We start from the raw sequence: 25302 nt of genomic DNA on the forward strand, positions 1-25302 counted from the left end.
CATGATAGCTTTATTTGAATAGCGTGCACATCCCAAACAAGGAGGCAAATCACAGTGCTTTACAAAGGCAACAAAACATGAGAATAACACATAAAACAGTAAGTAATAAAAAAGAGAACAAAATCATTTGAGATAATATCCAATTTAAATTAGATGAAGTTAATTACAATTTGAATGGATTTACCAGAAACACAGTTACAGTGCTGTAATAAGTTGCCTCAAATTCAACAAAGGAAATATAGGTGCAGCAGAGACACAGGAGAACAGCTGAGATTTTAGACTTCATATTGGACGACATGCCTATGACGTTTTTCATGATTTCGGACGACATGCTATACTATGACTTTTATTCATGGTTTTTAATGACATGCTAAACTATGACGATTTTTCATGATTTGGACGACATGCTATACTATGACTTTTTTTCATGATTTTGGACGACATGCTATACTATGACTTTTTTTCATGATTTTGGACGACATGCTATACTATGACTTTTTTTCATGATTTCGGATGACATGCTATACTATGACTTTTTTTCATGATTTTGGACGACATGCTATACTATGACTTTTTTCATGATTTTGGACAACATGCTATACTATGACTTTTTTTCATGATGTCGGACGACATGCTATACTATGACTTTTTTTTCATGATTTCGGACGACATGCTATACTATGACTTTTTTTTCATGATTTCGGACGACATGCTATACTATGACTTTTTTTTCATGATTTCGGACCACATGCTATACTATGACTTTTTTCATGATTTTGGACGACATGCTATACTATGACTTTTTCTCATGATTTTGGACGACATGCTATACTATGACTTTTTTTCATGATGTCGGACGACATGCTATACTATGACTTTTTTTTCATGATTTCGGACGACATGCTATACTATGACTTTTTTTTCATGATTTCGGACGACATGCTATACTATGACTTTTTTTTCATGATTTCGGACCACATGCTATACTATGACTTTTATTCATGGTTTTTAATGACATGCTAAACTATGACGTTTTTCATGATTTCGGACGACATGCTATACTATGACTTTTATTCATGGTTTTTAATGACATGCTAAACTATGACGATTTTTCATGATTTTGGACGACATGCTATACTATGACTTTTTTTCATGATTTTGGACGACATGCTATACTATGACTTTTTTTCATGATTTCGGATGACATGCTATACTATGACTTTTTTTCATGATTTTGGACGACATGCTATACTATGACTTTTTTCATGATTTTGGACAACATGCTATACTATGACTTTTTTTCATGATGTCGGACGACATGCTATACTATGACTTTTTTTCATAATTTTGGACGACATGCTATACTATGACTTTTTTTCATGATTTTGGACGACATGCTATACTATGACTACTTTTTCATGATTTTGGACGACATGCTATACTATGACTTTTTTTCATGATTTTGGACGACATGCTACACTATGACTGCTTTCTCATGATTTTGGACGACATGCTATGCTATTAGTTTTTTTCATGATTTCGGATGATATGCTATACTATGATGATTTTTCATGATTTCGGACGACATACTATGACTATTTTTCATTATTTAGGACGATATGGTATACTATGAATTTTTTCATGATTTTGGACAACATGCTGTACTATGACGTTTTTTTCATGATTTTGGACGACATGCTATACTATGACTTTTTTCATGATGTCGGACGACATGCTATACTATGACTTTTTCATGATTTGGACGACATGCTATACTATGACTTTTTCATGATTTGGACGACATGCTATACTATGACTTTTTTCATGATTTGGACCACATGCTATACTATGACGTTTTTCATGATTTGGACCACATGCTATACTGTGACTTTTTCATGATTTGACCATGCCATACTATGACTTTTTTTTCATGATTTCGGATGACATGCTATACTATGACTTTTTTCATGATTTCGGACGACATGCTATACTATGACTTTTTTTCATGATTTCGGACGACATGCTATACTATGACTTTTTTTCATGATTTCGGACGACATGCTATACTATGACTGTTTTCATAATTTTGGACGACTATGACTTTTTTTCATGATTTTGGACGACATGCTATATTATGACTTTTTTTCATGATTTCGAACGACATGCTATCCTATGACTTTTTTTCATGATTTTGGACGACATGCTATATTATGACTTTTTTTCATGATTTCGGACGACATGCTATCCTATGACTTTTTTTCATGATTTTGGACGACATGCTATACTATGACTTTTTTTCATGATGTCGGACGACATGCTATACTATGACTTTTTTTCATGATTTTGGACGATATGCTATACTATGACTTTTTTTCATGATGTCGGACGACATGCTATATTATGACTTTTTTTTCATGATTTCGGACGACATGCTATATTATGACTTTTTTTTCATGATTTTGGACGACATGCTATACTATGACTTTTTTTTCATGATTTCGGACGACATGCTATATTATGACTTTTTTTTCATGATTTCGGACGACATGCTATACTATGACTTTTTTTTCATGATTTCGGACGACATGCTATACTATGACTGTTTTCATAATTTTGGACGACTATGACTTTTTTTCATGATTTTGGACGACATTCTATATTATGACTTTTTTTTCATGATTTCGGACAACATGCTATCCTATGACTTTTTTTCATGATTTTGGACAACATGCTTTTTCATGATTTCGGACGACATGCTATACTATGACTTTTTTTCATGATTTTGGACGACATGCTATATTATGACTTTTTTTTCATGATTTCGGACGACATGCTATACTATGACTTTTTTTTCATGATTTCGGACGACATGCTATCCTATGACTTTTTTTTCATGATTTTGAACACATGCTATACTATGACTTTTTTTCATGATTTGGACGACATGCTATATTATGACTTTTTTCATGATTTGGACGACATATGCTATCCTATGACTTTTTTCATGATTTGGACACATGCTATGCTATGACTTTTTTCATGATTTGGATGACATGCTATACTATGACTGTTTTCATAATTTTGGGCGACTATGACTTTTTCATGCTTTTGGGCGACATGCTATATTATGACTTTTTCATGATTTTTGTCGACATGCTATACTATGACTTTTTTTCATGATTTCGGACGACATGCTATACTATGACTTTTTTTTCATGATTTCGGACGACATGCTATACTATGACTTTTTTTTCATGATTTCGGATGACATGCTATACTATGACTGTTTTCATAATTTTGGACGACTATGACTTTTTTTCATGATTTTGGACGACATGCTATATTATGACTTTTTTTTCATGATTTTGGACGACATGCTATATTATGACTTTTTTTTCATGATTTCGGACGACATGCTATACTATGACTTTTTTTCATGATTTCGGACGACATGCTATACTATGACTTTTTTCATGATTTCAGACGACATGCTATACTATGACCCTTTTTTCATGATTTTGGACAACATGCTATACTATGACCTTTTTTTCATGATTTTGGACAACATGCTATACTATGACTTTTTTTCATGATTTTGAACGACATACTATACTATGACTTTTTTATATGATTTTGGACAACAAGCTATACTATGACTTTTTTTCATGATTTTGGACGACATGCTATACTATGACTTTTTTTCATGATTTCGGACGACATGCTATACTATGACTTTTTTCATGATTTTGGACGACATGCTATACTATGACTTTTTTTCATGATTTCGGACGGCATGCTATACTATGACTTTTTTTTCATGATTTCGGATGACATGCTATACTATGACTTTTTTTTCATGATTTCGGACGACATGCTATACTATGACTTTTTTTTCATGATTTCGGATGACATGCTATACTATGACTGTTTTCATAATTTTGACGACTATGACTTTTTCATGATTTTGGACGACATGCTATACTATGACTTTTTTTTTACTTGTTTTGGACATCATGCTATACTATGACTTTTTTGCATGGTTTTGGACGACATGCTATACTATGACTTTTTCATGAATTGGACGACATGCTATACTATGACTTTTTTTCCTGTTTTTGGACGACTTGCTATACTATGTCTTTTTTTTGATGTTTTTGGACGACATTCTATACTATGACTTTTTCATGATTTTGGACGACATGCTATACTATGACTTTTTCATGATTTCGGACGACATGCTATACTATGACTTTTTTTCATGATTTCGGACGACATGCTATACTATGACTTTTTTTTCATGATTTCGGACGACATGCTATCCTATGACTTTTTCTCATGATTTTGGATGACATGCTATACTATGACGATTTTTCATGATTTTGGATGACATGCTACACTATGACTTTTTTCATGATTTTGGACAACATGCTATACTATGACTTTTTTTCATGATGTCGGACGACATGCTATACTATGACTTTTTTTTCATGATTTTGGACGACATGCTATACTATGACTTTTTTTTCATGATTTCGGACGACATGCTATACTATGACTTTTTTTTCATGATTTCGGACGACATGCTATACTATGACGTTTTTTCATGATTTTGGATGACATGCTATACTATGACTTTTTTTCATGATTTTGGATGACATGCTACACTATGACTACTTTTTCATGATTTTGGACGACATGCTATACTATGACTTTTTTTTCATGATTTTGGACCACATGCTATACTATGACTTTTTTTTCATGATTTCGGACGACATGCTATCCTATGACTTTTTCTCATGATTTTGGATGACATGCTATACTATGACGATTTTTCATGATTTTGGATGACATGCTACACTATGACTTTTTTCATGATTTTGGACAACATGCTATACTATGACTTTTTTTTCATGATTTTGGACCACATGCTATACTATGACTTTTTTCATGATTTTGGACGACATGCTATACTATGACTTTTTTTTCATGATTTCGGACGACATGCTATACTATGACTTTTTTTTCATGATTTCGGACCACATGCTATACTATGACTTTTTTCATGATTTTGGACGACATGCTATACTATGACGTTTTTTCATGATTTCGGACCACATGCTATACTGTGACTTTTTTTCATGATTTCGGACCACATGCCATACTATGACTTTTTTTTCATGATTTTGGATGACATGCTATACTATGACTTTTTTCATGATTTCGGACGACATGCTATACTATGACTTTTTTCATGATTTCGGACGACATGCTATACTATGACTTTTTTTCATGATTTCGGATGACATGCTATACTATGACTGTTTTCATAATTTTGGACGACTATGACTTTTTTTCATGATTTTGGACGACATGCTATATTATGACTTTTTTTCATGATTTCGGACGACATGCTATCCTATGACTTTTTTTCATGATTTTGGACGACATGCTTTTTCATGATTTTGGACGACATGCTATACTATGACTTTTTTTCATGATTTCGGACGACATGCTATATTATGACTTTTTTTTCATGATTTCGGACGACATGCTATACTATGACTTTTTTTTCATGATTTCGGACGACATGCTATACTATGACTTTTTTTTCATAATTTTGGACGACTATGACTTTTTTTCATGATTTTGGACGACATTCTATATTATGACTTTTTTTTCATGATTTCGGACAACATGCTATCCTATGACTTTTTTTCATGATTTTGGACAACATGCTTTTTCATGATTTCGGACGACATGCTATACTATGACTTTTTTTTCATGATTTCGGACGACATGCTATCCTATGACTTTTTTTTCATGATTTTGGACGACATGCTATACTATGACTTTTTTTTCATGATTTTGGACAACATGCTTTTCCATGATTTTGGACGACATGCTATACTATGACTTTTTTTCATGATTTTGGACGACATGCTATACTATGACTTTTTTTCATGAGTTTTGACGACATGCTATACTATGACTTTTTTTCATGATTTTGGACGACATGCTATACTATGACTTTTTTATGATTGTTTTGACGACATGCTATACTATGACTTTTTTTCATGATTTTGGACGACATACTATACTATGACTTTTTTTTCATGATTTTGGACGACATGCTATACTATGACTTTTTTTCATGAGTTTGGACGACATGCTATACTATGACTTTTTTTCATGATTTTTGATGACATGCTATACTATGACGTTTTTTTCATGATTTCGGACGACATGCTATACTATGACGTTTTTTTCATGATTTCGGACGACATGCTATACTATGACTTTTTTTTCATGATTTCGGATGACATGCTATACTATGACTGTTTTCATAATTTTGGACGACTATGACTTTTTTTCATGATTTTGGACGACATGCTATACTATGACTTTTTTTCATGATTTTGGACGACATGCTATACTATGAAGTTTTTTCATGATTTTGGACGACATGCTATACTATGACTTTTTTTTTTCATGATTTTGGACGACATGCTATACTATGACTTTTTTTCATGATTTTGGACGACATGCTATACTATGACTTTTTTTCATTAATTTTGACGACATGCTATATTATGACTTTTTTTCATGATTTTGGACGACATGCTATACTATGACTTTTTTTCATGATTTTGGACGACATGCTATACTATGACTTTTTTTTCATGATTTCGGACGACATGCTATATTATGACTTTTTTTTCATGATTTCGGACGACATGCTATCCTATGACTTTTTTTTCATGATTTCGGACGACATGCTATACTATGACTTTTTTTTCATGATTTCGGACGACATGCTATACTATGACTTTTTTTTATGATTTCGGACGACATGCTATACTATGACTTTTTTTTCATGATTTCAGATGACATGCTATACTATGACTGTTTTCATAATTTTGGACGACTATGACTTTTTTTCATGATTTTGGACGACATTCTATATTATGACTTTTTTTTCATGATTTCGGACAACATGCTATCCTATGACTTTTTTTAAAGATTTTGGACAACATGATTTTTAATGATTTATGACGACATGGTATACTATGACTTTTTTTCATGATTTTGGACGACATGCTATATTATGACTTTTTTTTCATGATTTCGGACGACATGCTATACTATGACTTTTTTTTCATGATTTCGGACGACATGCTATCCTATGACTTTTTTTTCATGATTTTGGACGACATGCTATACTATGACTTTTTTTTCATGATTTCGGACGACATGCTATATTATGACTTTTTTTTAATGGTTTTTGGACGAAATGCTATACTATGACTTTTTTCATGATTTGGATGACATGCTATAATATTACTTTTTTCATAATTTTGGAATACTATTAATTTTTTTCATGATTTTGGACGACATGCTATATTATGACTTTTTTTTCATGATTTCGGACGACATGCTATATTATGACTTTTTTTTCATGATTTCGGACGACATGCTATACTATGACTTTTTTCATGATTTCGGACGACATGCTATACTATGACTTTTTTTCATGATTTCGGACAACACGCTATACTATGACGTTTCTTTCATAATTATGGACGACATGCTATACTATGACTTTTTTTTCTCCGAATTTTGGACAACATGCTATACTATAACGTTTCTTTCATAATTTTGGACGACATGTTATACTATGACTTTTCTTTCATGATATTGGACGACATGCTATACTATGACGTTTCTTTCATGATATTACATGACATGCTATACCATGACTTTTCTTTCATAATTTTGGACGACATGCTATACTATGACTTTTTTTTCATGATTTCGGACGACATGCTATCCTATGACTTTTTCTCATGATTTTGGATGACATGCTATACTATGACGATTTTTCATGATTTTGGATGACATGCTACACTATGACTTTTTTTCATGATTTTGGACGACATGCTATACTATGACTTTTTTTCATGATTTCGGACGACATGCTATACTATGACTTCTTTTCATGATTTTGGACGACATGCTATCCTATGACTTTTTTTAATGATGTCGGACGACATGCTATACTATGACTTCTTTTCATGATTTTGGACAACATGCTATACTATGACTTTTTTTCATGATGTCGGACGACATGCTATACTATGACTTCTTTTCATGATTTTGGACAACATGCTATACTATGACTTTTTTTCATGATGTCGGACGACATGCTATACTATGACTTTTTTTCATGATTTTGGACGACATGCTATACTGTGACTTTTTTTCATGATTTCGGACGACATGCTATACTATGACTTTTTTTCATGATTTTGGACGACATACTATACTATGACTTTTTTTCATGATTTCGGACGACATGCTATACTATGACTTTTTTTCATGATTTCGGACGACATGCTATACTATGACTTCTTTTCATGATTTCGGACAACATGCTATACTATGACTTTTTTTCATGATGTCGGACGACATGCTATACTATGACTTTTTTTCATGATTTCGGACGACATGCTATACTATGACTTTTTTTCATGATTTTGGACAACATGCTATACTATGACTTTTTTTTCATGATTTTGGACCACATGCTATACTATGACTTTTTTTTCATGATTTCGGACGACATGCTATCCTATGATTTTTCTCATGATTTTGGACGACATGCTATACTATGACGATTTTTCATGATTTTGGATGACATGCTACACTATGACTTTTTTCATGATTTTGGACAACATGCTATACTATGACTTTTTTTCATGATGTCGGACGACATGCTATACTATGACTTTTTTTCATGATTTTGGACGACATGCTATACTATGACTTTTTTTTCATGATTTCGGACGACATGCTATACTATGACTTTTTTTTCATGATTTCAGACCACATGCTATACTATGACTTTTTTCATGATTTTGGACGACATGCTATACTATGACGTTTTTTCATGATTTCGGACCACATGCTATACTGTGACTTTTTTTCATGATTTCGGACCACATGCCATACTATGACTTTTTTTTCATGATTTTGGATGACATGCTATACTATGACTTTTTTCATGATTTCGGACGACATGCTATACTATGACTTTTTTCATGATTTCGGACGACATGCTATACTATGACTTTTTTTCATGATTTAGGACGACATGCTATACTATGACTTTTTTCTAAATTGTGGACGACTATGACTTTTTTTCATGATTTTGGACGTCATTCTATATTATGATTTTTTTTTCATGATTTCGGTCTACATGCTATCCTATGACTTTTTTTCATTATTTTGGACAACATGCTTTTTCATGATTTCGGACGACATGCTATACTATGACTTTTTCATGATTTTGGACGACATGCTATATTATGACTTTTTTTCATGTTTTAGGACGACATGCTATACGATTACTTTTTTCATGATTTTGGACGACATGCTATACTATGACTTTTTCATAATTTTGGGCGACTATGACTTTTTCATGATTTTGGACGACATTCTATATTATTAATTTTTTTTCATGATTTCGGACAACATGCTATCCTATGACTTTTTTTCATGATTTTGGACAACATGCTTTTTCATGATTTCGGACGACATGCTATACTATGACTTTTTTTTCATGATTTCGGACGACATGCTATCCTATGACTTTTTTTTCATGATTTTGGACGACATGCTATCCTATGACTTTTTTTCATGATTTTGGACAACATGCTTTTTCATGATTTCGGACGACATGCTATACTATGACTTTTTTTTCATGATTTCGGACGACATGCTATATTATGACTTTTTTTTCATGATTTCGGACGACATGCTATCCTATGACTTTTTTTTCATGATTTCGGACGACATGCTATACTATGACTTTTTTTTCATGATTTCGGACGACATGCTATACTATGACTTTTTTTTCATGATTTTGGACGACATGCTATACTATGACTTTTTTTCATGATTTTGGACGACATGCTATACTATGACTTTTTTTTTCATGATTTTGGACGACATGCTATACTATGACTTTTTTTCATGATTTTGGACGACATGCTATACTATGACTTTTTTTCATGATTTTGGACGACATGCTATACTATGACTTTTTTTCATGATTTCGGACGACATGCTATACTATGACTTTTTTTTCATGATTTCGGATGACATGCTATACTATGACTGTTTTCATAATTTTGGACGACTATGACTTTTTTTCATGATTTTGGACGACATGCTATACTATGACTTTTTTTCATGATTTTGGACAACATGCTATACTATGACTTTTTTCATGATTTTGGACGACATGCTATACTATGACTTTTTTTCATGATTTTGGACGACATGCTATACTATGACTTTTTTTCATGATTTTGGACGACATGCTATACTATGACTTTTTTTTCATGATTTTGGACGACATGCTATACTATGACTTTTTTTCATGATTTTGGACGACATGCTATACTATGACTTTTTTTTCATGATTTTGGACGACATGCTATACTATGACATTTTTTTCATGATTTTGGACGACATGCTATACTATGACTTTTTTTCATGATTTTGGACGACATGCTATACTATGACTTTTTTAAGAAATTTTGGACGACATGCTATACTATGACTTTTTTTTCATGATTTCGGACGACATGCTATACTATGACTTTTTTTTATGATTTCGGACGACATGCTATACTATGACTTTTTTTTCATGATTTCGGATGACATGCTATACTATGACTGTTTTCATAATTTTGGACGACTATGACTTTTTTTCATGATTTTGGACGACATTCTATATTATGACTTTTTTTTCATGATTTCGGACAACATGCTATCCTATGACTTTTTTTCATGATTTTGGACAACATGCTTTTTCATGATTTCGGACGACATGCTATACTATGACTTTTTTTTCATGATTTTGGACGACATGCTATACTATGACTTTTTTTCATGATTTCGGACGACATGCTATACTATGACTTTTTTTCATGATTTTGGACGACATGCTATACTATGACTTTTTTTTCATGATTTTGGACGACATGCTATACTATGACTTTTTTTCATGATTTCGGACGACATGCTATACTATGACTTTTTTTATGATTTCGGACGACATGCTATACTATGACTTTTTTTTCATGATTTCGGATGACATGCTATACTATGACTGTTTTCATAATTTTGGACGACTATGACTTTTTTTCATGATTTTGGACGACATGCTATATTATGACTTTTTTTTCATGATTTTGGACGACATGCTATATTATGACTTTTTTTTCATGATTTCGGACGACATGCTATACTATGACTTTTTTTTCATGATTTCGGACGACATGCTATACTATGACTTTTTTTTCATGATTTCGGATGACATGCTATACTATGACTGTTTTCATAATTTTGGACGACTATGACTTTTTTTCATGATTTTGGACGACATGCTATACTATGACTTTTTTTCATGATTTTGGACAACATGCTATACTATGACTTTTTTCATGATTTTGGACGACATGCTATACTATGACTTTTTTTCATGATTTCGGACCACATGCTATACTATGACTTTTTTTCATGATTTCGGACGACATGCTATACTATGACTTTTTTTCATGATTTCGGACGACATGCTATACTATGACTTTTTTTCATGACTTGGGATGACATACTATACTATGACTTTTTTTTCAAGATTTTGGACGACATACTCTAGTATGAGTATTTTCTCATGATTTTGGCTGACATGCTACACTATGACTTTTTTCTAAGATTTTTGACGACATACTATACTATAACTTTTTTTCCAAGAGTTTGGACGACATACTATACTATGACTTTTTTTCATGATTTTGGACGACATGCTATCCTATGACTTTTTTTAATGATGTCGGACGACATGCTATACTATGACTTCTTTTCATGATTTTGGACAACATGCTATACTATGACTTTTTTTCATGATGTCGGACGACATGCTATACTATGACTTCTTTTCATGATTTTGGACAACATGCTATTCTATGACTTTTTTCTGTGATTTTTGATGACATGCTATACTATGACGTTTTTTTCATGATTTCGGACGACACGCTATACTATGACGTTTTTTTCATGATTTCGGACCACATGCTATACTATGACTTTTTTTCATGATTTTGGACGACATGCTATACTATGACGTTTTTTCATGATTTCGGACCACATGCTATACTATGACTTTTTTTCATGATGTCGGACGACATGCTATACTATGACTTCTTTTCATGATTTTGGACAACATGCTATACTATGACTTTTTTTCATGATGTCGGACGACATGCTATACTATGACTTTTTTTCATGATTTCGGACGACATGCTATACTATGACTTTTTTTCATGATTTCGGACCACATGCTATACTATGACGTTTTTTCATGATTTTGGACGACATGCTATACTATGACGTTTTTTCATGATTTCGGACCACATGCTATACTATGACTTTTTTTTCATGTTTTTTAACGACATGCTATACTATGACTTTTTTCCGTGATTTTTGATAACATGCTATACTATGACGTTTTTTTCATGATTTCGGACGACACGCTATACTATGACTTTTTTTCATGATTTTGGACGACATGCTATTCTATGACTTTTTTCTGTGATTTTTGATGACATGCTATACTGTGACTTTTTTCATGGTTTTAAACGACATGCTATACTTTGACTTTTTTCCGTGATTTTTGATGACATGCTATACTATGACTTTTTTTCATGATTTCCGATGACTACGACTTTTTTTCATGATTTCGGACAACATGCTATACTATGACTTTTTTTCATGATTTCGGACGACACGCTATACTATGACTTTTTTCATGATTTTGGACGACATACTGTACTATTACATTTTTTAGCATAGTAATGAACACAAGGTTCTGTGCCCGGACCAATCCTTTTTACTCTATATATGCTTCCTTTAGGTAACATCATTAGAAATCACTCTGTAAATTTCCATTGTTATGCGGATGATACTCAGTTGTATTTATCCATGAAGCCAGAAAACAGTAATCAATTAACTAAACTCCATAACTGCCTTAAAGACATAAAAAACTGGATGAGCACCAATTTCCTGATGTTAAATTCAGACAAAACTGAAGTTATTGTTCTTGGCCCCAAACAACTCAGAGACTCTTTATCTGATGACATAGTTTCTCTAGATGGCATTGCTCTGGCCTCTAGCACTACCGTAAGAAACCTCGGAGTAACATTTGATCAAGATTTGTCTTTTAATTCTCATTTAAAACCTCATGGACTGCATTTTTTCATCCGCGTAATATTGTGAAAATTAGGCCTATCCTGACCCGAAAAGATGCAGAAAAATTGGTCCACGCATTTGTTACCTCGAGGCTGGATTACTGTAACTCTCTATTATCAGGTAGCTCTAGTAAGTCCTTAAAAACTCTCCAGCTAATTCAGAATGCAGCAGCACGTGTACTAACAGGAACTAAGAAACGAGATCATATTTCTCCTGTTTTAGCTTCTCTGCACTGGCTCCCTGTAAAATCCAGAATTGAATTTAAAATCCTACTGTTAACTTATAAAGCTCTAAATGGTCAAGCTCCGTCATATCTTAGAGAGCTCATAGTGCCATATTATCCCACCAGAACACTGCGCTCTGAGAACGCAGGGTTACTCGTGGTCCCTAAAGTCTCCAAAAGTAGATCAGGAGCCAGAGCCTTCAGCTATCAGGCTCCTCTCCTGTGGAATCATCTTCCTGTTACGGTCCGGGAGGCAGACACCGTCTCCACATTTAAGACTAGACTTAAGACTTTCCTTTTTGATGAAGCTTATAGTTAGGGCTGGCTCAGGCTTGCCCTGTACCAGCCCCTAGTTAGGCTGACTTAGGCCTAGTCTGCCGGAGGACCCCCCTATAATACACCGGGCCCCGTCTCTCTCTCTCTCTCTCTCTCTCTCTCTCTCTCTCTCCTCCTCTGACTGCATCTTGCTAACTCGGCCATTCTGGATGTCACTAACTCGGCTTCTTCTCCGGAGCTCCACTGTCTCTCAGATTAACTCATATCGCAGCAGGGCCTGGATAGCGTGGACGTGTGTGGTTGTGCTGCTGCCGTGGTCCTGCCAGATGCCTCCTGCTGCTGCTGCCATCATTAGTCATTAGTCATACTTCTACTGTTATTATACACATATGACTATTGTCACACATGTATACTGCCAGGTATTAATACATACTTTCAACATATTGTACCACAGTAGCCAGAACTATAACTATAATATTATTACTTTCAATAATGTGGTTGTAAGCTACTGTCATTACCTGCATCTCTCTCTCTCTCTCTCTGTCTCTCTCTCTCTCTCTCTCTCTCTCTCTCTCTGTCTCATTGTGTCATGTGGATTACTGTTAATTTGTTATGTTGATCTGTTCTGTACGACATCTATTGCACATCTGTCCGTCCTGGAAGAGGGATCCCTCCTCAGTTGCTCTTCCTGAGGTTTCTACCGTTTTTTCCCCGTTAAAAGGTTTTTTGGGGAGTTTTTCCTTATCCGCTGTGAGGGTCATAAGGACAGAGGGATGTCGTATGCTGTAAAGCCCTGTGAGGCAAATTGTGATTTGTGATATTGGGCTTTATAAATAAAATTGATTGAAATGATTGATATACACACACATATATATATAGGCTATACTGTACTGTATAAACACAATATACACAATACAAAACATAGTATAGCATATTAATAAATGTATTCATATATTTTAATAAAGAAAAAGCTTGATTGTTGATTGAGTTTATTTCTCACACACACCCACTCTCTTTTATACCCACAGCCATCAGACTTAATAATTCTTTGTTAAATAGATGATCTTACAGACTTCTTTGAAATTTTCTTTTCGGGGATTAGTAAAGTTATTCTTATTACACTGACTGCTGTGATCCCTCAAAAGTAGTAAAAAACATATTCAGTATTCACATAAACACTGAAATTAATTTTGGCATTGGTATTATAACTATGAAAATGGGACTGTGGTCAAGATAATTTGAAAAAGATACAGAAGGATGAGCAGCAGGGGATATTTGCAGCACAGCTGGTGGAAAACTGAATATGTGCACAAAGGTGTGCTATACATAATATGCTATACTGTGTTTTGTATTGTGTATATTGTGTTTATACAGTATATATATATATATATATATATATATATATATATATATATATATATCCCACTCTGGGTTTGAGGTGAATAAAATAAAAACTGTGTTGTGACCTAAATAACATGCTGTTGCTATCTGCAGGAAGTATTAAAGCATGAAATCCCGCATTTTTAATGTACGAAAGCATCCTGTATCATAACTACATGTGTGCCGTTTGTAACAAACCAAACCGCGTGAAAATCAGTTGAAAATTCAGCGAGTTATTCTATTTTACTTGTGCATACAGCTCCTTCCTCAATAGAAGTGAATGCACTGTGGAGGCGAACCGAGACCCATCCAAGATGGCGGCCGGCGAGGACGTCGGCTCCAATAGGCAGTGGTAGTCAATGCATTCTCCCTCCAAAGTTTTCCTCCAGTGGTCAGAGTGAGTAACTGCAGCTCTCTCCATACAACACTGTTCATATTCATACACACAACTGCATACTAGCATTTCCTGTGAATCCTTTCAGAATAAAGTGTTACACTTCCTGTCCGTGTCCAATGAGTCATTTACTCTGCTACATTTATCACATACTGGAACTTTACTGCAGTATTTCCATGTTGTGCTATTTGATACTTTTACTGCACAACATCTCAGAGGAACATGTGGTACTTTTACTGCACTACATCTCAGAGGAACATGTGGTACTTTTACTGCACAACATCTCAGAAGAACATGTGGTACTTTTACTGCACTACATCTCAGAAGAACATGTAGTACTTTTACTGCACTACATCTCAGAGGAACATGTACTTTTACTGCACTACATCTCAGAGGAACATGTTGTACTTTTACTTCACTACATCTCAGAGGAACATGTGGTACTTTTACTGCACTACATCTCAGAGGAACATGTGGTACTTTTACTGCACTACATCTCAGAGGAACATGTGGTACTTTTACTGCACTACATCTCAGAGGAACATGTGGTACTTTTACTGCACTACATCTCAGAAGAACATGTAGTACTTTTACTGCACTACATCTCAGAGGAACATGTACTTTTACTGCACTACATCTCAGAGGAACATGTGGTACTTTTACTGCACTACATCTCAGAGGTACATGTGGTACTTTTACTTTTTTCATGGTCGAAGGAGGATTTCCTGTTTGTGTCAGCAGCTGGTCTCAACTGTGCCCGCTGAGGCTTCTGTCACCTAAAAACCAGCTGCACATGACCAGAGAAGGTAGCAGGCAACAAGTTGTTTAGACATCAGATCCAGATCTCATAACGTCGCCCACTGTTTGGACGATAATTTGATATTTGAAGGCCCTGTGGTTTTGAAACCTCATTGTAAGTCTCTGCTGCTGCTGGTGTTTTTAGGGACGCCATATTCTTAGATAAAAACAAACGCACAGTCGTCACCGGCGTGCAATGAATCTTGGGTCACAAAGGATTCATCCGTTACATCCTCCAGATTTGGGGAAAGAGGGCCTCATTTCTCGGCCGCATTTGAAGGAGCCTTTGAAACGGGGCAGCCTTGGTCGCAACGCTGTGACGTCCCCGAGTGCAGTCCTCAAAGGCTGCAGCCCCTGAACTGAGACACAGCTATTGACTTGCATCCTGTGGGAATCCCACAGAAATCTGAAAACTTGTGAGCCTCTACTGGAGACGGCAGGACAGTAGCGTGAATCAGCATCACCATCTAGTTTAGCATCTCTCGTTACTACAGGGTGACAGCAGAGTCGGTTTGTGTGTGTGTAGCTTATGAATCAGTTCACCTGTGATCACACCTGAGAACAGCTGGAGGTTTGTTGGTCCTCCAAATATTCTGACATAACAAGAAGAAACTGGTAAATCTGATTTTGTGTGCACGGTTTATTATTATTGTCGTTACTGAGGCCCCTGTCATGCAGGTTACATTATCTTTCCTTTAAACTGTCTGTGTACATGCATGGTGTCTTTTACTTCAGCACAGACTCAGCTGTAAGGCGAACTTCTTATTTTGTCACTTTAACAAAGCATAAAGCTGCCGGGAGCTCAAAATACAAGAAGAATAACACAAGTGTCTATAAAACTGCTCAAATCTTTAATGATAAACACTAAATATATTTTTATAAAGCATTCAAGATGGTAAAATATATTGTTTCACTCTTCATACTCACAAATACAGCAGAGAAATGTAAGAGATGAAACTATGCTACAGTTAATTTACATGTAAAGTGATTTTATCTTTTTCACTGACAGTCAGTAAATCACTGAGAACATTAATCATTCACAGTTTAAACATTTCTTTCATCAAATATTTGACGTTGTGCAGATATGAATGAGATGTTCTGACGCCGCTGCTTTGATAGTTTCAGTTCAGGTTTACTGACGTTAATGTTGTCATTGAGTTCGACACTGATGAAGAATAAATGTTGGATCTGATCTGTGTTTGCTGAGCTCTGTCACTTCACCACAACACGTTTATTTGTGTACCAGCTGCTGAGATGTTTACTGTAGACTCTGGTGTTGTTCATCCAGCAGGGGGCGGCCTCACACCTAACATCATGTCTCAGAGTCCTGAACAACTGAAGAAGACGTTATGTCAGTTTTATTTATAAAGCACATTTCATACGACATCATACAGACAAACATAAAATAAAAAAGATAATAAAGTAATACTCATATAAAAACAAAAAAAATAAGAGGATACGGTTATAATTGTCATTATTCTTTAAAAAGGGGAGATAATAACAGCTGTTAAACTCTAACAGCAACTGGTCGTGTGTTGGACTTCTGGATTTCTGCTGGATTTCGAGGACTTCGCAGTGAGACTGAAGTGACAAAAACACACATATTTCCAGGTTTTCCAGGATTGCCATCATCATGGAAAACCTGGAAAAGTCATGAAATTAAATCTGTGAAAATCTCTGTGGATAACCTGTAACGTAACGTAACATAAGGGCAAACATATTTTCTGAAGCTGTCAGTGTGACGCAGCTGGAATTTAGACGTGTCACATGATGTACTTTTATTAATTCTCTCACTTTTCTTGTGCACCAGCTCGCTGAGATTCTGTTTGAATAGTTTATAAGTTATGAGCCTCTTTCTCCCTGCCCAAAAAATTAAACCTACCAACACCTGCTGAGTTTTTAATTCTATCTTATTCCATTTTTTTTGTCAACACTCGTGCATGTTCAGAAAAAACAACTTTTTAGACAAAAAGCTGAGAACAATGTATTTTTGTCAGAGAGTTATTTGTAAATATAAAATCAGTTTCACATTTACATTATTTGTTTTTCTTTCTCATTTCCTTACGCCGGTTCGAACTGCGTAATTATAATAATAATAATAATAATGAAAATAATATTCTCTTTGAGGTACAGCGGCAGAACACGTTCCCGTCTCCTCTGTGGTCGTCTTGTATGCATGTCTATCGCCGTCATGGAGATCCTGTTTCGTCCCACCAAACTCATTTGCTTCTTCGTCCAATCAGCTTCAGAGCGTTGATCAGAACAGGAAGTGTTGGAGTCTGAGTCCATCAACATCTCCACGGCCTGCACAACCGTAAACTTTTCAATCAGCGTATTCCGCAAGATGTGAAACAGCGCCCCCTGTCTTATGACAATACGGATTGATGGAATGTCTCATCAATGGCGGGAAGTGTTGATGTAATGGCAAAGGTTACGATCACACCCGGGCCAAATGACTCTGCAGTAGTTCTGGGTATTTATTAGCAGTGATGGAAACACACTACACGCTAACACGCTAACATTAGCTCCTTTACCTTCGAGATGCTGTCAGGAAAATGCTCAACTTCAGCAAACACTGAAATGAAGAGACTCGGAGAACCATGGAGAAAAGTTACAGCCAACGGGGTTACTTTAATCGCAGAACGTTAGCATACAACAGTATAGTAGTCTACACAACAAATCAGTTGGAAACAGCCCTTCAAGTTTGCTCGTTAATGTGTGTGTGTGTGTGTGTGTGTGTGTGTGTGTGTGTGTGTGTGTGTGTGTGTACACTTGGGTCGTGTTTTCTGGGAATCCAAAGTTCTCCTAGTTTCCTACTTATTCCTGGAACTGAGGTTCGTGCGTCAATACATTCTATTTTTCTTTGTCTTTCTGGCAAAAACAATCGTTTCTATTGCGAAACTTGGCACATGCGTCCCAACGGTCAGGTCACCCTAACCCAGAATGTTCTCCGTCATTTAACCTCCCAAGGCTCGACTTACACACAAACTACTCAATTTATCTAAACACCTCTTATGGGTGGTTTTTGCTGCCAAATCTGATATTTGACCAGCTGCTTTCTAAACCTTGTGTAACTGACCTTATTTTCACCTTTAGTATGAAATGATACATTATTTGCCTCTGCAATGCACTGACGTGCCAACACCAAAATACAGTCAAACAATCAATCCAGATTAGTCTGCACCGAGTTGGACAGACTGAGATTAGAGATACACAAAGTCAGGTAACCACCGTGACATTTTCATTGGCCTTCATGCTGCTTTCTACTGTTTACTGACCTGTGTTCAGCCTGTCTGTGAAGTTCAACATGACAACAGATAGAAACAGACTCACATACAGAGAGGTGTGTGCACTCTCTGCTCTGCTGACAGTGGGAATGGTGTCTGTGCCCTATCTATGTTAAGATAAGATAAGATAAGATAAGATAAGATAATTCTTTATTGTCTGTTTGCACAGAAATTTGTCTTGCTTCTCCAGCTCACAATCTGTCATCCATCCACAAACAGGACACAATAAAAAACATAAGACATAAGCATGAAGGACTTAAACATGACATAAAAAGTGTTATAGAATGCAAACTCTGACCTGTCCTGTTGATTCAGCAGTTCGATGGAATGAGGAATAAAAGAAAGTTTGTATTTGTTCCTCTTGCAACTCGGCACCCTAAAGCGCCTCCCAGAGGGCAGAAGCTGGCACATGACATGAGAATTGTCAGAGCTGATCTTCTCCGCCAGTCTGATGGTACGCGTGGCACAGCTGTCGAAGAAAGACTTTTCCACAGAATGACCGACTAACTTTGAGCAGGTGTTGAGCAGTCTTGTAACCCTGCTTTTCAGCTGGACTGAGAGGCCACAGAGCCAGACCGGGCCTCTGTAGAGCAGGATGCTGTGGATTGTGGAGCAGAAGAAGAGGTGGAGAATCTCCCTGCTGACTCCAACAGATCTATAGATTCTCTGCTGTACCTCGCTGCATACGTGATCCACATGATGTGACCAGGAGAGAGCGCTATCCACATACACTCCCAAGTATCTAAAGGATGATGACTGCTTTATGGATTTGTTATGAATGATGACCGGGGCTGGTGTGAACTGTGTGGATCCAAAAATGACCTCCTCTGTTTTGGTGCAGTTTAAGATGAGGGCATTCTGGCTACACCATTGTTCACACGATCAAAACAGGGGTCTCTCCCCCTCCGTCATCAATGCCACCAGTGCTGTGTCATCCGAGAATTTGATCAGATATTGATTGGTCGTGCTGATGATGCAATCATTGGTGTAGATGGTGAATAACAGTGGTGAGCTGACACAGCCTTGGGGAGCGCCAGTACTGGTTGTGAGTGGGGAGAATGTGTTGTTGATTTTGACCAACTGTTGTCTGTTAGTGAGGAAGGAGTTGCACCAATGAATGAGACATAGATTTATCTCTAACTGGTGCATTTTGAAAGCAGTAAGTCCGGTCTGATTGTGTTAAATGCTGAGGCGGAGTCAATAAACAGTACTCTGGCATAGGGTCTGCTTTTTGTTGTATCCAGATGCTTTGAAACCAGATGCGTGAGGGTGGCTACTGCATCTTCAGTACTGCGCTCGTGCTTGTAAGCAAACTGGTAGGGGTCTAACCTATCCTGAACTGACTGAGAAAGCAGATTTCATCAGTACTGAGGTAAGAGCCACAGGTCGATAGTCGTTACACTCTTTGACACATGCTTTCTTAGGGAGTGGGATGATATGGGAGGTTTTCCAGGCTGTGGGCACTGTGTGTGAGTCCAGGGAGTGCTGGAAGACCGGCTGCCACACAGGGGCGAGCTCCTTACTGTAGCTCTTGAGGACAGAGGCGCTGATGTTGTCGGAGCCAGTGGACTGGTTTTTCTGTGTTTAAAGAACCTGTGTATGTGTGCGCTAATTCTGGTGGAAAAGGTGTATGATTTGTTTCTGAAAATGCCCGGCGAGTGGGGCAAGAATTGTATCATTATTATTATTATCACTATTATTATTAGAGCTGACATGATCACATTTAAAGAGTCCTCATATCACCTCCTGATATTTGGATGATTTCCAAACATTGACAACAAATCAAGACACGAATGGTTTTAAACCAAACAAAGAAAGTTTGGAGACGATCACCGGCAGTAACGGCAGCGACGGACTCCAGTGTAGGGAAACATTTCCACAGACTGTGAAGAGTTCATGAAAGCATCATAAGTGATGAATCAAACAGCAAACAGCCTCATTTCCTGTCAGGGAGACTAACATTGATGAACGTTGGTTGTAAGAGCGAGACCAATCAGATTGTGTGTTTGTCTCACTTCAACTAAAGAAGAATGTTGAACAGATGTTTGTAACTGAATCCTTCACAGCAGCCGTGACTCGTTCATGAATCAGAGACCTTTAATTCAGTTTTATAACAGTGACGTAACATGACATAATCAGCTGGTGATCACAGGACTGATGGCGGAGACGATTCACTCATCAAAACTTCTTCTGGAACAAAAAGAGTTTATCATTAATGTTTGATAAAGCAGCACCTCCTCTGAGCAGACAAGTTCAGCCTTCACGACTAAATTTAGTTTTATCAATTATTTAAACATGATTCATTTGACACATGTTGTTTAAGGTGATATACTTGTTATATAAATGTAAATTTATTTGGGAAAAACAACAAAGAGCACGTGTGCCAGTGAACATCAGCTGTATGATCTAATGATGAAATTAGTTAAAGAAAGACAATGTTTTGTGACAGGGACGGGGAGGTTATGATCTAAGAGGAGAATTTGATTTTAAAAACAACTAAGAAAAGAGTGTGTGTGTGTGTGTGTGTGTGTGTGTGTGTGTGTGTGTGTGTGTGTGTGTTCAGGTGCAGGCAGCAGGCTCAGTGTTGGTGGTGGGAGGAGGGTCGACCGGTGTGGAGATGGCTGCTGAGATCAAGACCGAGTATCCGGACAAGAAGGTGAAGACATTTTTACTGTTGGTACACCTCATTTGAAGTTGCTGTCTCTGCTTAAAGTTGCATGTTCATCCACATCATCTTTTTAGTTGCCTGTCTGTGCTTTAGTTGCCCCTCTGTGTTGCTAGTTGTCCATCTGTGACATTAGTTGCCTCTGTGTGTTATTAGTTGCCTTTCTGTGTTAATGGTTGCCAGTTTGTTGTCCATTGTTTTGAAATCAATCAATCAATCAATCAATTTTATTTATAAAGCCCAATATCACAAATCACAATTTGCCTCACAGGGCTTTACAGCATACGACATCCCTCTGTCCTTATGACCCTCACAGCTGATCAGGAAAAACTCCCCAAAAAACCCTTTAACGGGGAAAAAACGGTAGAAACCTCAGGAAGAGCAACTGAGGAGGGATCCCTCTTCCAGGACGGACAGACGTGCAATAGATGTCGTACAGAACAGATCAGCATGATAAATTAACAGTAATCAGTATGACACAATGAGACAGATGTTACTACGGTAACCAACTGAGCAGACATGCTTAAGAATAGCTCCTGAACAGTATTATTGTTTTTTGTTCAGAAATAAGATAAACACTGAAAAATAGTAAAGAACTTGAATACAGAAGTCAACACAACAAGCCAGAGAAGAGAAAGAGAGGAAAAACAGCTGGAACAGGACCCTGGAGACAAAGATCAAGACAAAGATCAAGACATTTAGCCGGTTGGATACAATATTGCTAACAATGTTGCTAACAATGTTGCTAACCTAAGCAGTCAAAACAACTAGAAGAAAAGAAAAGAAGAAGACAGAGGAGGACTCAACTAAACAAACAAGAAGACTAAGTGAAAACTACTGGACACTGACAGTAAGGTTTAACACTTTAAATTACAAATAAAATCCCAACTGAAATATTAAAGCTAACAGCTAACTAGCTTACACTCGCTAAATAACAGTTGGACGGTTGCCTAGCAACGGCAGCAGTAGCAGTAGTGGCAGCAGAACTTTCCTGTTATAAATCAAAACTCACAGACCTCAGAGAGAGTAACTGCTATATCATGATGTCTACCTGCTCTGAGACAATAGAATATCCCCCAGCTGTAAAAAGCAAGACTGCAAGGGGCAAGTATAAACAACAAGTTCTCCGGGAAAGACCAGAAACACTCTTTCTCGACCTGTATAAAGATGGGAGGGCATGTACTTCAATCTTCTACTCTGATGAAGCTTATGCCTGGCTGGATGTCATCAGCTCCCACTACTCCTCAGTAAAGAGAACAGGTATCTGCAATGGATGGAAGATAAGTGTATTGGAGGAAAATGACCCAGACAACACCATCATGACAGTCAACCTGTTTAAACATGGAACTGCCATGGTTCAAGGACACCTGGCAAAGTTTGAGGGTGACTTTCCATGAAACTCAGGGCTCAAAAGGAGAAGGAGGGTCTTACAAATACCCCACCAACCCATGGAAGCAAAACCTCCACCTCTTCTCTCCCCACGTCTGACAGAGAGCCTGCAGACGCTGACACTGACCCTCCCCTACTGGAGCACTCAGAGGCTCTGAACATCATGAAGGAACAGTTCTCCCAGATGGAGATAGAGCTGGTACAGCTCAGGGAGCAGCTGGACCAACAGCAGCCGAACTCTCCCTCCTTCCAGGATACCCTGACCATCTTCAGGAGAGAACTGGAGGACATACTCAACGCTCGGTTGAGAGAGTTTCAGCAGGACAGAACCAGTCGTAGCAGACAGCTGGACTACCTCAGTGAGGAGGTGAAGCAGCTGAGAGGTGACAGAGACAGCTGTAAGGCAGAGATAGCAGCTCTGAGAGAGGACAGAACTCTGCTCAGTCTACAGGAGAGCCTGAAAACACAATGCTCTCTACCTACAGTCACCCCTCAGAGCCAGACCATCCCCACCCAAACCAGCCCTACCCCTGGGAGCTCACCCCACCTCACTCAACCAGCTCCAGCCTCCAGCCACAGCCATGCGCCCACCCCAGCACCAGTGGATTCTCCACACTCCACTGAGACTGCACAGACACACAGAGGCAGAAGGGCTGAAATTATCCTGCTCATGGACTCCAATGGAAGGTTTCTAGATGAACAGACACTTTTCCCGAGACATAGAGTCGAGAAGATCTGGTGCCCTGACACCCAGAGAGCCCTGGAGCTCTTGACCGTGGCTGATCTAGGATCACCCAGCCATATTATCATCCACACAGGCACCAACGACCTGAGGTCCCAACAGGAGAGAGTGGCAGACTCACTCAGGAGAGTGATTGAAAAAGCCTCCACCCCCCTACATCCAGCAGTACAGCCAGCTCTACAGGCACCCCCACCCCCCACTGGTGACCTCAGGGAGATCCAATACATGTTACACCTGCTCTGCTGTAAGCTCATAGCTACGTAATAGAAGAGCAGAGACAGAATCTTAATGAATAAGAATCTTATCGTAAAATGTTTAAGATAAAATCATATATACATACATACATCATACATTCTAAACTATCCCCCAAATCCCTAATTTAGTTTAATTTAACTTAGTTGTTTATTTCTTGTTTTTATTAACATTATTATTTTTTCAGTGTTTGTCTTATTTTTAAAACAGAACACATTTAAAGATGAAATCTTTTCAAATAACATGTTGGAACATTCAAGGCCTTAGATCATCTGCTTTTGGATTAAAAAGCCGAAATCCAGATTTTATTAGAGAAGTAAAAGACTCTGATATCACCGTCTTACAAGAGACGTGGTACAGAGAAGACAGTTCCACTGGTTGTCCTTGCGGTTACATTGAGATTATTATCCCATCAATTAAACTCCAAACAGTAACCCAGGGTAGGGACTCAGGAGGCATGATTATTTGGTATAGATCAGAACTAACCCATTCAATTCAAATGATCAAAAAAGCAGAATCCTATATTTGGCTGAAAATTAACAAAGAAGTAATAAGTGCAGACCAACATGTCTACCTATGTGC

General features: G+C 37.0%; 1 protein-coding gene and 1 long non-coding RNA gene across 9 annotated transcripts in view; one reads left to right on the forward strand and one right to left on the reverse strand.

Annotated features, from left to right (window-relative positions):
- Positions 1-25302, forward strand: part of LOC125903025 (NLR family CARD domain-containing protein 3-like) — a 73175-nt gene that overhangs the window by 25367 nt on the left and 22506 nt on the right. The window lies entirely within an intron of this gene.
- Positions 1929-13973, reverse strand: LOC125903048 (uncharacterized). 7 transcript variants are annotated; one of them, XR_007451228.1, is made up of 6 exons: positions 12115-13973; positions 11244-11653; positions 10665-10806; positions 6634-6826; positions 5017-5810; positions 1929-2072 (listed from the first exon to the last, which is right to left on the reverse strand). It is a non-coding gene; the product is annotated as an uncharacterized LOC125903048 (long non-coding RNA). The 7 variants fall into 7 exon arrangements; XR_007451232.1 differs by lacking the exons at positions 1929-2072; positions 5017-5810 and adding an exon at positions 3174-3427 and having other exon boundaries at positions 6259-6826; positions 11244-11539; XR_007451230.1 differs by lacking the exons at positions 1929-2072; positions 5017-5810 and adding an exon at positions 3174-3427 and having other exon boundaries at positions 6259-6826; positions 11244-11615.

Source organism: Epinephelus fuscoguttatus, linkage group LG16 (assembly GCF_011397635.1).
Source record: "Epinephelus fuscoguttatus linkage group LG16, E.fuscoguttatus.final_Chr_v1".
NCBI classification, from domain to species: domain Eukaryota; kingdom Metazoa; phylum Chordata; class Actinopteri; order Perciformes; family Serranidae; genus Epinephelus; species Epinephelus fuscoguttatus.